Source organism: Macadamia integrifolia, chromosome 14 (genome assembly GCF_013358625.1).
Source record: "Macadamia integrifolia cultivar HAES 741 chromosome 14, SCU_Mint_v3, whole genome shotgun sequence".
In the NCBI taxonomy this organism is placed as follows: domain Eukaryota; kingdom Viridiplantae; phylum Streptophyta; class Magnoliopsida; order Proteales; family Proteaceae; genus Macadamia; species Macadamia integrifolia.
In genome coordinates this window covers 17,155,855-17,167,983 of record NC_056570.1, presented here as the reverse complement: position 1 = coordinate 17,167,983, position 12,129 = coordinate 17,155,855, and the positions used below count along the sequence as shown (strand labels likewise).

General features: G+C 38.7%; 1 long non-coding RNA gene across 1 annotated transcript; it reads left to right on the top strand.

Annotated features, from left to right (window-relative positions):
- Positions 1-1,054: 1,054 nt before the first annotated feature.
- Positions 1,055-2,350, top strand: LOC122062180. Its single transcript, XR_006134811.1, has 3 exons — positions 1,055-1,282; positions 1,360-1,447; positions 2,179-2,350. It is a non-coding gene; the product is annotated as an uncharacterized LOC122062180 (long non-coding RNA).
- Positions 2,351-12,129: the final 9,779 nt, after the last annotated feature.

The following is a 12,129-nucleotide window of genomic DNA, read 5'->3' as shown; positions in this document are numbered from 1 at the left end:
TCGGACGAAGAAGAAGACGTTTCACTATGTAGAAGAGAAATTACACCCAAACCGCGGTGAAAAAACTCGCCATGAAACCCTACCTTGAAACCCCCCAAAATTACAACTACTTGCTCAACAAGACGATAGTACTTTCTAAAATCGGCCTAACCCCTCTGCTTCCATTACAAATCTTAAAAAAAATCTCATTCGAGTCGCCAACAAAATATGTCGGAGCAGGTCATTCTCCAAAACATGTCAAAAAATCAAGACAAACTTAACAAAAAACTTATAGGTACTTGGGCACACTCTCCTTAAAATCTGAATTCGATTTGCATCCATATGCAATCAGTGGATATCCGGATTCGATCCCTTCAGATACTTTTACTTCTCTAGCTGCTATGATAACCATGAGGATTTTGTACAGCATCTCAAAGCTTTAAAAACGTCTTGGTGTGAACATATTGACATAATGAAGGATTCTTGCTACTTTGTTGAGTTGGTTCCTTTCTAATCTTTGACAGCAAAGAATTTATTCTTCTTTTGAAAAGCAATTGGAATTCTTAATAGGTAAATGACTCTCCAGTTTGTTCTGTAAAATGAAGCTTTTACACCTTTCATATGGGTTTTTTTTGCCTTCTCTTCACCATGAGGATTTTGTACAGCATCTCAAACTTTAAAAGTCTTGGTGTGAACATATTGACATAATGAAGGATTCTTGCTACTTTGTTGAGTTGGTTCCTTTCTAATCTTTGACAGCAAAGAATTTATTCTTCTTTTGAAAAGCAGTTGGAATTCTTAATAGGTAAATGACTCTCCAGTTTGTTCTCTAAAATGAAGCTTTTATACCTTTCGTATGGGTTTTCTTTGCTTTCTCTTCCTCTAAAAGCAACAAATTCAAAAGAAATCTTCAAGTTGATATCTTAAATCTTCAATTATTGGGAGTTAATATAACCATTATTTACCTATAGTGGGGATCTTAAGGTACTTCTTTAGACTTTTTTCCAGAGAGAGTAAGAGCATCTACAGGAATTTTAAAGGGAAGTAAGTTCAATATAAGCATTAGTTTGCCGACCAGCCCAGAAGAAAGCTCCAGATCGAATCCACATTTCCAGCCAAAAACCCAAAAGGGTCAAATCTCCCAAAGCCTATAAATGATATCACAGAGAGAAGATAATTAAGTGCATACAGTATACTAAGAACTTCAAGAGCTTAAGAACTCAATCCTGCTGTTTCTGTTTCAGAATGCCACCTAAGTCACAGACACAGGAGAAAGAAAAGAAGAATCAACAGCCTCCACCAGGTTTCTCCATAGTCATGGCCTTTTCTTGTTTTATTGAGTTAAATTTTGGACTCACTAGGCATTACTTGATGTTGCAGGTTATCCAAATGAAAATAACACTGACCCCGGTAAGAAATGCTGCCCTCGTTTCAGGAAGAAAGGGGATAGAGGCTTCATTGAGGGATGGTAAATTTTAATCCTTACCATCATTGCCAGGATTAGAATTTTTAGATCTTCTTGGTATTTCGGTAAATTAACTGTATAGGGTTTCATAACATAATTCTTTCAAATTACCTGTATAGGTTTCGTAACATAATTCTTTCGTGAGGACGGGCCGCTGTAGGGTATTCTTCATTATTGACAATGAAGAAGAACTCATCTCACTGTGGCCATAAATTTTCTTTGCATTATGTCATTATTTTTTTGCGATATCTATTTGTTGGCCATATCGGTAAAGGGGGAGGGTTCCCTCCACTGCCCATGTGTAGTTTCGGGTATTGGAGTGGTGATTAGAGAAACCCAGAAAAATAGGGGGTAAATTAGACATTTTAATCGGGAGGGTGAACAGTGATCTGGGTGAGGGAGGGAGTGCTTGCGTGCAATTTCCAAAATTTGGCGGCCTACTGCAAATATTTATCCCTTTAGTAAATTATTTTTATAGGATTTCATTATATATTTATAGCAATAGATCTTTCTCTGTAATCAATTTGAGAGAGGTTTGAGGATGAGCGATTGTAACATTATTCTCTATTGATAGTGAAACAAATATCACTTTAGCAACCTTACCAAACCATTTGCGATTTTTATTTTTTTTCTGCATCATTTTATGTTCTCGTTTTTATACACTTATGTTGCAATTGTAGTTGGTATTGTTTTCCTGATGCTAACTGTTTTCTCTTGATCCACTGACCCTGCAGCATCTTTGCTTTGTGTTGCTGTTGGCTTTGTGAAGAATGCTCCTAATTAATGGGACTGATGGAAGGTTACAATAGGATATTAGAATTGTAATCACATTGTATTGGTACAGTTGTGTTTTGATGTCCCCTATCATGTATTATCTTTAATAATATTTGTTTTCCGAATTGCAAAGATGGATCTTAGAATTTCCTCTTCTTGTATACGGGATTGGTATTAATGTCACAAAATTTAAAAATTCTTTACTATTATTTTTTGCTAGAAATTATTTCATTAAAATAAGGATGCACCAACTATATATCCAGCAAAATAACAAAATAAAATAATAACAAAAAAGAAGCCATCCAATCTTTTTCTCCCACCTTCGGCATTGCCATCAGCAGGAGATCAAGAAGGGAACTAATTAAATCTGAAATTTGGTCTTCCTTCTGAGTCACTAGCAATGAGCTCCAAAATATGATACGGGAAATTAACATCCACATCTGAAATACCAGTCTTTGCCACATCTTTGGCCAAATAATCTACTATTGCATTCCCTTCTCTATAATTGTGAGAAATCTTCCAGGAAATACTGCTCAGGATGGAGAAATATCCATCTCTGCATAGCAAACCATGGCATCTTCTTTTGTTGACAAATAGTGACTACCGTTGCAGAGTCCGATTCCACCCACAGATTTTGAATGTTCAGGTTCTTGGCTCTCATGAGCCCTTCCATCAGCCCCTCCACCTCCGCTTCAAAAACTCCTGTCACCCCCATATATTTTTTATACGAGCCTATGACTCTTCCCATATGATCATGGAGAATACCTCCTGCACTTGCATGGCCAGGGTTCCCCAAAGAGCTCCCATCAAAATTTAATTTGACCCAATTAATAGGGGGCTTACACCAAAACACTTCCAAAATTTTCCTATTAGAACCAGCCTGAATTGGGATACCGAGGCGTCTACAAACTAGCACATCCTCTGTTGTTCTGACTTCTCCCATCGACACCGGGTTATTTCTTCTGACATCTTCAAATACCATGGCCACTACATACTTAAGTCAAACAGTCTTTACCTTTGAATTTCCTGTGGTTTCTTTATCTCCATAGGTGATCTATTAATATACCAAAGCACATAGACCATGCTCTTTAATACACACCATTTTCAATTTTCTCTTCCACCATCATGCCAACTCGAGCAAGGATCCTTGAGCCATCCATCTCTTTTAAAAATACTCACATAAAGTGCACCAAATTGCTCTAAAGAAAGAGTAGGACAAAAGAATGTGATCTATCGATTCCTCCTCATGTGTGCAGAGCTCGCATCGAGACACTATAGGAATTAATCTTCTTTTAACCGCCTCATCAGTTGGAAGTTTTCCATGAATCACCCTCCAAGCCAAAGTTGCAACCCTTGGCTGCTGGTTCTTGCACCAAATTAGAGAGGCCCATTGCACTATCGGCTTCTTCACTTTGATTTTTTCCCAAGCGGAATTTGAGCTGAATCCACACGCATTTTTCAGCACAATCATATTCAGGAAGCTTAATTCTCTGAACAACATCAAAAATACATTTCAAAAAGGTAGAGTCCACCGCTGGAAGCCTCCATTTGTGATCATCAATAAATCTACAAACATTACCGTCAAGATTTGTCTGATCACGAGCCTCCCTCACCACCCCATCTTCTATCGCATTGGATCCAACCCATACATCCTTCCAGAACTTTATTTTGCGACCATCACCAACTATCCATCTCTCCATAGAGGAAATAAATTTCCACATGCGTTTAATGCCTAGCCAAATTGAGGATTTTCTGTATCCTTTTTTTGGCACACCTTTCCTGCTCAGGAATCTTGCCCTCAAGAAGCGGCTAGTCGTGGACTCTTCATGCTTGATATGCCAAGCAGTTTTACAAAGCATCGCTTTGTTGACATCTCTCAGTCTCCGCAAACCTAGCCCCTAGTCCTCCTTATGCTTGCAACATTGATCCCAATTTACAACGATTTTTTTTTAAGTTTCAATCTCTCCAATCCAGACAAAATTTCGCATCCATCTCTCCAAAGTCACAATAAGAGACTTTGGCCACCAATATACTACAAAGCTATGGGTTGGCATGCCCAATATGACTGAACAAACCAGCTCCACCCTTCCAGCCAATGATAAGATCTTCCCCTTCCACCCTGCCAGACGGTCTTTAACTCGGTCCATGATTGGTAGAACAACCTCCTTTTTAACTCTTCCTTTAAAAATTTCAACCCCAAGTATTTAGTTGGGAATGAACATAGTGGAATCCCTAACTCCTCAGTGATAGCCTGCTTTCTCTGAGGGTTCAAGCATCTAAGAAACATCTTACTTTTCTCCAAATTTACACACTGCCCTGAAAACTCCTAATACCTGTTTAGAAAGTTTTTTAAGTGATGGATATACTTGATTGAGGCATTAGAAAATATAAAAATGTCATATGTGAAGAGCCTGTGAACTGGAGTACTCGCCCCTCGAGGACCCTTAAGCGGCTTCAATCTCTTATTGGCCACAAGCTCGTGAAGCCCTCTACAGAGAACTTCTTCAGCCAGAATAAATAGCATGGGGGATAGAGGATCCCCTTGTCTCAACCCTCTTTCCACACCAAAGTACCCCACTGGGCCACTATTTAGAAGAATAGATAATTTTGCCGACACCAGAATCTGATGAACCCAGGATATCCACCTTTTAGAGAAGCCGAACTTCCTCAAAACATGAAACACAAAATCCCAGGAAATTGTGTCATAAGCCTTCTGGATGTCAATCTTCAAACCCATGCCACCTCCTCTGACAGTTGAGAACATCATATTTGACAACCCGGAAGCCACAGAGGTATTTGAATGAATGATTTTGCCCTTTTGAAAAGCCCCTTGCTCCTCCGAGATAAGACGAGGCAGCAAAATAAAAAGACGCATAGCCATAATTTTTGTAACAATTTTACAAAAAAAATTGCCCATGCACAGGGGCCGAAACTTATCTAGGGACATCGCTCCTTCTGATTTGGGAATTAGGACTAAGAAATTGTTGTTCATGCCATATGGCATAAGACTGCGACTAAAAAAACCTCTCATAGCATTACATACGTCTTCATAAATAATATCCCAACAAGCTCTGTAAAAAGTACCTGGGAGACCATCCGGTCCTGAAGAGCTTTCGGGGTCAAGGTCCCAAACCGCCTCTTTAATCTCTGCATTGGACGGCATGACATCCAATCTCCATCGATCAATATCTGTCAACACTGACAGAATACAATCCAACATATCCAGGTGATTTGAAGATGTAGAGTGCTTAAGGAAGCTTTTATAAAAATCAGAAACATACCCTTCCAGCTGATTTTTCTCTGAAATAATTCTCCCATCTCCATCTTTGAGAACTCTTATGGTATTCTTAATTCTTCGCACCTTCGCATTGATGTGGAAGAATTTAGAGCACCTGTCCTCCTGCAGTCTCCATCTTGATCTCAACTTCTCCGCCCAAAGCTTATCATAGCTCTCCATGGCTTTTAAATGTCTGGTTTTCGCATCTGCTTTTTTTGGTACCTTTGCATTGATGTTAAGAAATATGTAGGAGCTCCGAAGTTTATTCGTAGATTCTTGTCTCATGTGAATTATTGCATCGATGAGCAAAGATGATACAAGAGCTTCTTATGGATGAGATAAATATGGAAATAAGGTATTGTAGTGGCATGAGTCTCCAAATTGATTAATTTATTCAATGAAGTTCGAGAATTTTTTATCCTCACAAAAATTAGAGGAAAGAATAATTAAACAAGAAAAAAGATAATGAAAGAAAACTGCACAACAAAGCCTATGGCTAGAGCTGAATCAAGTTATAAGGGAAATCTGAGACCTCATAACCAAATTATAAGGGAAATTTGAAGAGGAAACTAATAGAAGAGAACTCGTAACTGCTAGGCACCAAAGCCAACTATGAGAAGATCAAAATTACTATCCCACTCCTTGATCGAGGGCTGCAATAGGGATGGGCTTTTGAAAGTAATGAATTTTTAGTATTAGAATATATGAGATAACAAGAATAATGAAGAAAATTTAGGTAGAGTCATGATTGTTCTAGAATAGGTTAGACTTACGTAGACTTGATTGGTTACCTAATAGGATTTATGTTTTATCTAAAATAATATGAGGAATGTGAGAGGAAGAGGGGTGAAGGAATGCCCACGAGGCACCACTTCCAATAGTAGTGAGATAAATCCCTATACTTCAAAGAAAGGGGAGTTTAGAGTATGATTCTACTCAAACACAAAATCAAATGACGTACTATATTTCCTCTGCATCAATGAAAAATGCTCTACTATTATTATTATCATTATTAATTTACAATATCTTAAAAAACAGGACGCCACTCCACCAATAGCATTGTCATCAGTTATGTAGACATTCTTGCATCGAGCAAAATAACAAGAAGTTCTATTAAATCTATACCCAAGTCTTTTTTTTTTTTTTTTTTTTTTTTTCGGCTTATTAGTCAGCCAAAAAGACATTTTTTTTTTTTTTTTTTTTTTCAATTCTACAAAATCAAAAAAAAAAAAAAAAAGAGCTGGTGAATCTTGGGGTTTTTGATTAAACCATAGGAGAATTGGAATTGGACTGTCTTAAAATAGTAAAGAAATCTCATAAACGTGGAAGTAAGTCTTCGTGTGAACTTGTAGACATCAGTATGAGATTCTCACCACTTAATAAGTATGAGATTCTCACCACTTAATAGTTGATTTGTTTAATTTATCTTGCATTTCAAAGCACATATTCTTCTTTAGAAAAGCAGATTAAAGTGTTATTCTCACCACTTAATTGATTTGTATTCCCTTTTGTCTTGGATTGGATTTCAAAGCAAATATTATTCTTTTCGAAAGCAGATCAAATCCTCAACACCCATTGAATGCATAAGTATATGACGTGAGAGGATGCAATATATTCTCTGCTTCTCAAAATTCTGTTCAAATCCTAAAACCACAAAAAAGTATCAGATTCAAGAATTTTTTTTTTTTTGGGGGTGTGGGGGGGAGGGTGTTGGGGTTGTGAAGGGAAGGAAGAAATGCCCCAGAGAGATGTTGTCACCAAAATATTAAAGAGGCAGTGTTAGATTTTTCAAAAATGAATGTAAATGTTATACTAACCTTTGAAATGTAGTCGTTGTATTGAGTGTAGCAATTGAAGCAACAGAAAGTTTTGTATGCACGCACAGTAGGGTGAAGTCGTATCAGATACTTTCCTTAAGGTGTTAAAGAGGCCTTAATTTGTGTATACAGGGTTGACCCACTCTTTTACCTCCAAGATCAAATCACCATCTAATCACAAAGTTGCACTCCTAAGTGTGATTAAGAAAGGGAGTCCGTAAGCTCTACTAAGAGACTCAAAGAGAGGGAGGAGAAAAGAAGAAACATAATAGAATACAATATGGTATGAGTGTATAAGACAAGACAAACATTTTCTGGCATGTAGGCAGTGGGTATTTATAGGCCCAAACATACCTGTACATGAACAGGTGTACATGTACGTCTACAAGTACCTGTATGTATAGGTATGTGTCCCTTCATACATAAGGTGCATCTATTATTTATAGGTGTTAGTGTATGTACATATAGGTGTGTCCCTTTTATGTATCCATACCTATAGGTGTGTCCCTTGTATGTATCCATACTTATAGGTGTGTCCCTTGTATGCATCCATACATATAGGTGCGTACCTTGCATGATACACATGTATGAGTGTGTCCCTTAACTACTATATATGTACTGATAAGTAAGTACATATATAGTTAACTTTAGCTCACATGCTTTTACTAGTACCAAAGAACTTGAACAAAGGAAGAAACTAGTTGTTTTGAAACTTAAAACTTTAACAATCCTCCACAAGTTTCAAAATAACTAGAATGACTAGGAAAATAATTACTTAGTATATTAAACATAATAGAATACATCGTTGTAGTTGTTTTGTGGAGTTGAACCTACACTAGATCTAATGATCTTCACTACAAAGTACAGGTTAAGTCAGACTTATTGAACATTTTCTCATTTGTGTAGCCGACAAGCTCATTATCCATATCCTATCATCGACTTAACGTGACATCCCTTTTATAAAGTTTGGATATTTTTACCGGCCCTGTCCCCTATCTTTGTCTCATGGATGTTTAAAGAATTTACCTGAAGTGCATTCCAAAAGGGCAAGATTATTTCAGCTAACATTGGCCTGGTCTCGGAGCTAGCTAACCTGCTTCACACATCAGCAAGGGGCGGTGGTATGGGGATAAAGGTGGATGTCCAAAAAGCATATGACACATTGTCATGGGATTTCCTCTTTGCGATGTTGAAGAAATTTGGTTTCTCGGACTTGTGGTTGGGCTGGATTTATGAGATTTTGGTGTCTTCCAGAATTTCGGTTTTATGTAATGTGGGCCTGTAGGTTTCTTCGGTGTAGAGAGGAGTTTAAGGCAAGGGGATCCGATCTCACCTATGCTATTCATTCTAGCAGAGGAAGTGCTATGTAGGGGCTGAATGGTTTACTGAAGGAGGGTAAAATAAAAGCTCTCCCTGGGCCAAGAGAGGCGAAAGTTCCTACCCATCTTCTCTTCGCTGATGACATCTTTATATTCATGAACGCCACTGCCAAACATGTCAAATGCTTGCGTGAGTTCCTTCATAAATACCAAATTTTTTCAGGTAAAAAATTCAACTTGGAAAAGAGTAAATTTTTTTTTTGGCAAAGTGGCTCCCCACAGGAAGAGGTTTATTGCGGATTTGATTGGAATTCCAATTTGCGCACTGCCAACACAGTATCTCGGGGTAGAGATTTTTAAAGGCATTGTCAAGAAGGACAGATTACTCCCTATGATGGATAAGATCAAGGCGCGCCTACAAGGATGGAAAGGAAAATTGTTGTCCATGGCAGGTCGTGCGGAATTGATTCGATCAGTGATTGCAGGTATGCCTATCCATAACTTCTCCATTTATTGGTGGCCTGAATCGGTGATTAAAATTGTGAAGCAATGGATAAGGAACTTCCTATGGTCAGGGGAGATTGACATTGTCAAGAAAATTTCGGTGAAATGGGAAGAGGTGTGTAAACCAAAGGCTGAAGGGGGCCTAGGAATCAGAAGACTAAGGGAGGTCAACTGTGCGGGAGTTAGTAAGCTCGTGTGGCAAATGAAACATGATGAGACAAATTTTAGCAACTTTTTGAGAGCGAGGTTTGTTGACGAACGAGGAGGTCTCAAGAAGGGTTATAAATCATCTTCGATATTAAAAGGTATCTCCAAGATGTGGAATTTTGTCTCGGCATCAGAACGATGGATGGTGGGGAATGAGAAGGATATTCTTTTTTGGCATGACAGATGGTTGGGTCCTAATTCAATTGTGGAGCGCTCTTCCCTTCCTATGTCTCTTTTTCAGATGAACACATGCAAAGTCACAGATTTTATATTGGATGCTCAGTGGTATCTTCCATGAGCCTCCTCAGATTTCTTGAAAGATATTCTTAGGGACATAAATAAAATTTCCTTACCATTGGATCAAAAGGATAGATGTTGCTGGTCCAGATCTCCTCTTGGTAACTTCACCACCAAATCGGCTTGGGAGGCGCTCAGGAAAAGAAGTCCTAAGGTGAGCTGGGCAAAGGTAGTGTGAGGGCATGGTTTATTGCCTCATCACTTGGTGTTTGGCTAGAGATTAATGCAAGGTAAGCTTATCTGTGATGAAAAAGTGAAACGAAAAGGGGTTCCCCTCCCTTTTAGATGCAATCTTTACAAGATGGCGGAGGAGTCTCTATCTCACCTATTTTTGGACTGAGAAGGTGCAATCTTTATTTGCAGCGCCTTCGCAGACGCATTCGGTCATAGCTGGCCTAACCATTGGGCAGACTTGTCAGAGCTAGTGAAGTGGTGGTCTCAAAAATCTACTGTGATGGGGCTGTCTCAGATCTGGATGGCGGGTTTGATCTTAGTCCCATATTTCATATGGATGGAGAGGAATTCAAGGAGATTCAGGGGTGTATCCTCCTCCTTTAGTCAGATCTTCAAAGGCATCATGGATGAGACTAAGAGGCGGGGCCCAGGTAAGCGAGATAGAATCAAATCTCGCCAGGACCAACTAAGATGTTCCAAGCTGAATATAACAATCCCAAGAAGAAAAGTCAAGGGGGTGCGAGAAATTTGTTGGGTGCCGCCGAGTGCAGGTTGGTGGAAATAAAATTGTGATGGATCGTCTCTGGGTAACCCATGTAAGGCAGGTACTGGTGGAATTATAAGGGATAGTAATGCCCAGATGGTCTTGTTTTTCAGCTCCTTCTTAGGGAATACAACTAGCTTCCAAGAGGAATTTTATGCGTTGATAGAAGGTATTGATAGAGCGAGAGAAATGCAGTGTGAGTCTCTGTGGATTGAATGCAATTCGGTATTAGTGGTGATGATGGTGCAAAGGGGTTTGGTGCCATGGTTTGTTTGGCAAAAGTGGTCAGTTCTTATATCTTACCTAAAGTGTATTAGCTGGAAAATTACCCATTGCTATAGGGAAGCAAATCCCATAGTGGATTTCCTAGCTAATACGGCAGCCAAGAAGGAAGAATCTTCAACAAATTTGGTGTGGTCCTCAGAGATTTTGCAATCTATATCGATTATGCAATGGGCAGGTCATGCTATAGATTTTACTAGTGCGATTTTATCTAATTTTTTGCCTAGTGCTCTTCCCTACTGATGGCAATGCCGAAGGTGGGGAAGTGCACTCGGACTTTTTCTGGGTTTTTCTGTCTGGTTTTTGTATTCCTCTTCTCTTTGTACATGTTTTCCCTTTAATATTAATATACATGACCTTTTAGCAAAAAAAAGAATGTAATACAATAAGGAAATCTCATAAATGTTGAGGTAAGTCTTCCTGTGAACTTATTGACATCAGTATGAGATTCTCACCACTTAATAGTTGATTTGTTCAATTTATCTTGTATTTCAAGGCACATATTCTTCTTTAGAAAAGCATATCAAAGTGTTAATCTCACCACTTAGTTGATTTGTTTTCCCTTTTGTCTTAAATTTCAAAGCACATATTCTTCTTTTGGAATGCAGATCAAAATCCTCAACACCCATTGAATGCATAAGTATACAACGTGAGAGAATGAGCTAACTACTTCAGTGTAAACATCAGTTAAAAACAATCTAAAGAAGTTCTCAACGTAAACTCACCTATGCAGCTTCGGTTCTCGAATGGAAAGCAGGGACACCTGAGAAGGGGATCAAGATTCAACCTCCACCAGGTATCTCTCTCTGACACTAGGCCGATGCGCACAGGTGTGCTGAAGAGATCTAAATTCCTCTCTCATTTGATTGAGGTGACATTTAGGCTCCATGGACATAAATGTTGAAGCCTAATCTCAATTTAAACCAAGGAGTATTATTGATTCTTTCCTAATATCGGTGAAGTCTGATCTTTATTTTTTAGCCAGGTTTACACTAGGGGTATTTTTCTATTTTTGGGGATTACAGCATCCCATGGCTGGGTGACTTGGGGACACATGCCCATGTGTTGGGCTGTGTGCCCATGTCCTCCTAGCCGCAGGATGGCTCCTTGGGCTCTCTACTCCAGAGAGGAGCCAAATCCTACAGTGTTATCTCATGAAGAAATTAGGTTTAGGATTTTGTACTTTTTTCTTCAAAATAATGGAAGCTCTGATTGTCTTTCAGCCATAGATGTGCCCATCTTTGATGAACCATGTATATCTTTGTTCTATATGCATGATCCTACAGTGTTATCTCTAAAACATAATCTTTTGATTATTATTGAAAAATTGTACTTGTTACTCCTTAATGGTATGATTTTCTGTTTGTTTCATTGACCTTGTAGTTGCTTAAAAATTTGTATCCCTAGGTATGTGTGTTTCTGTTGGCCTTGTTGTCCTATCCAACTGATTTGGGAGAGTCCACGTCCTCTTTGTTGTCAATGTTGGATTG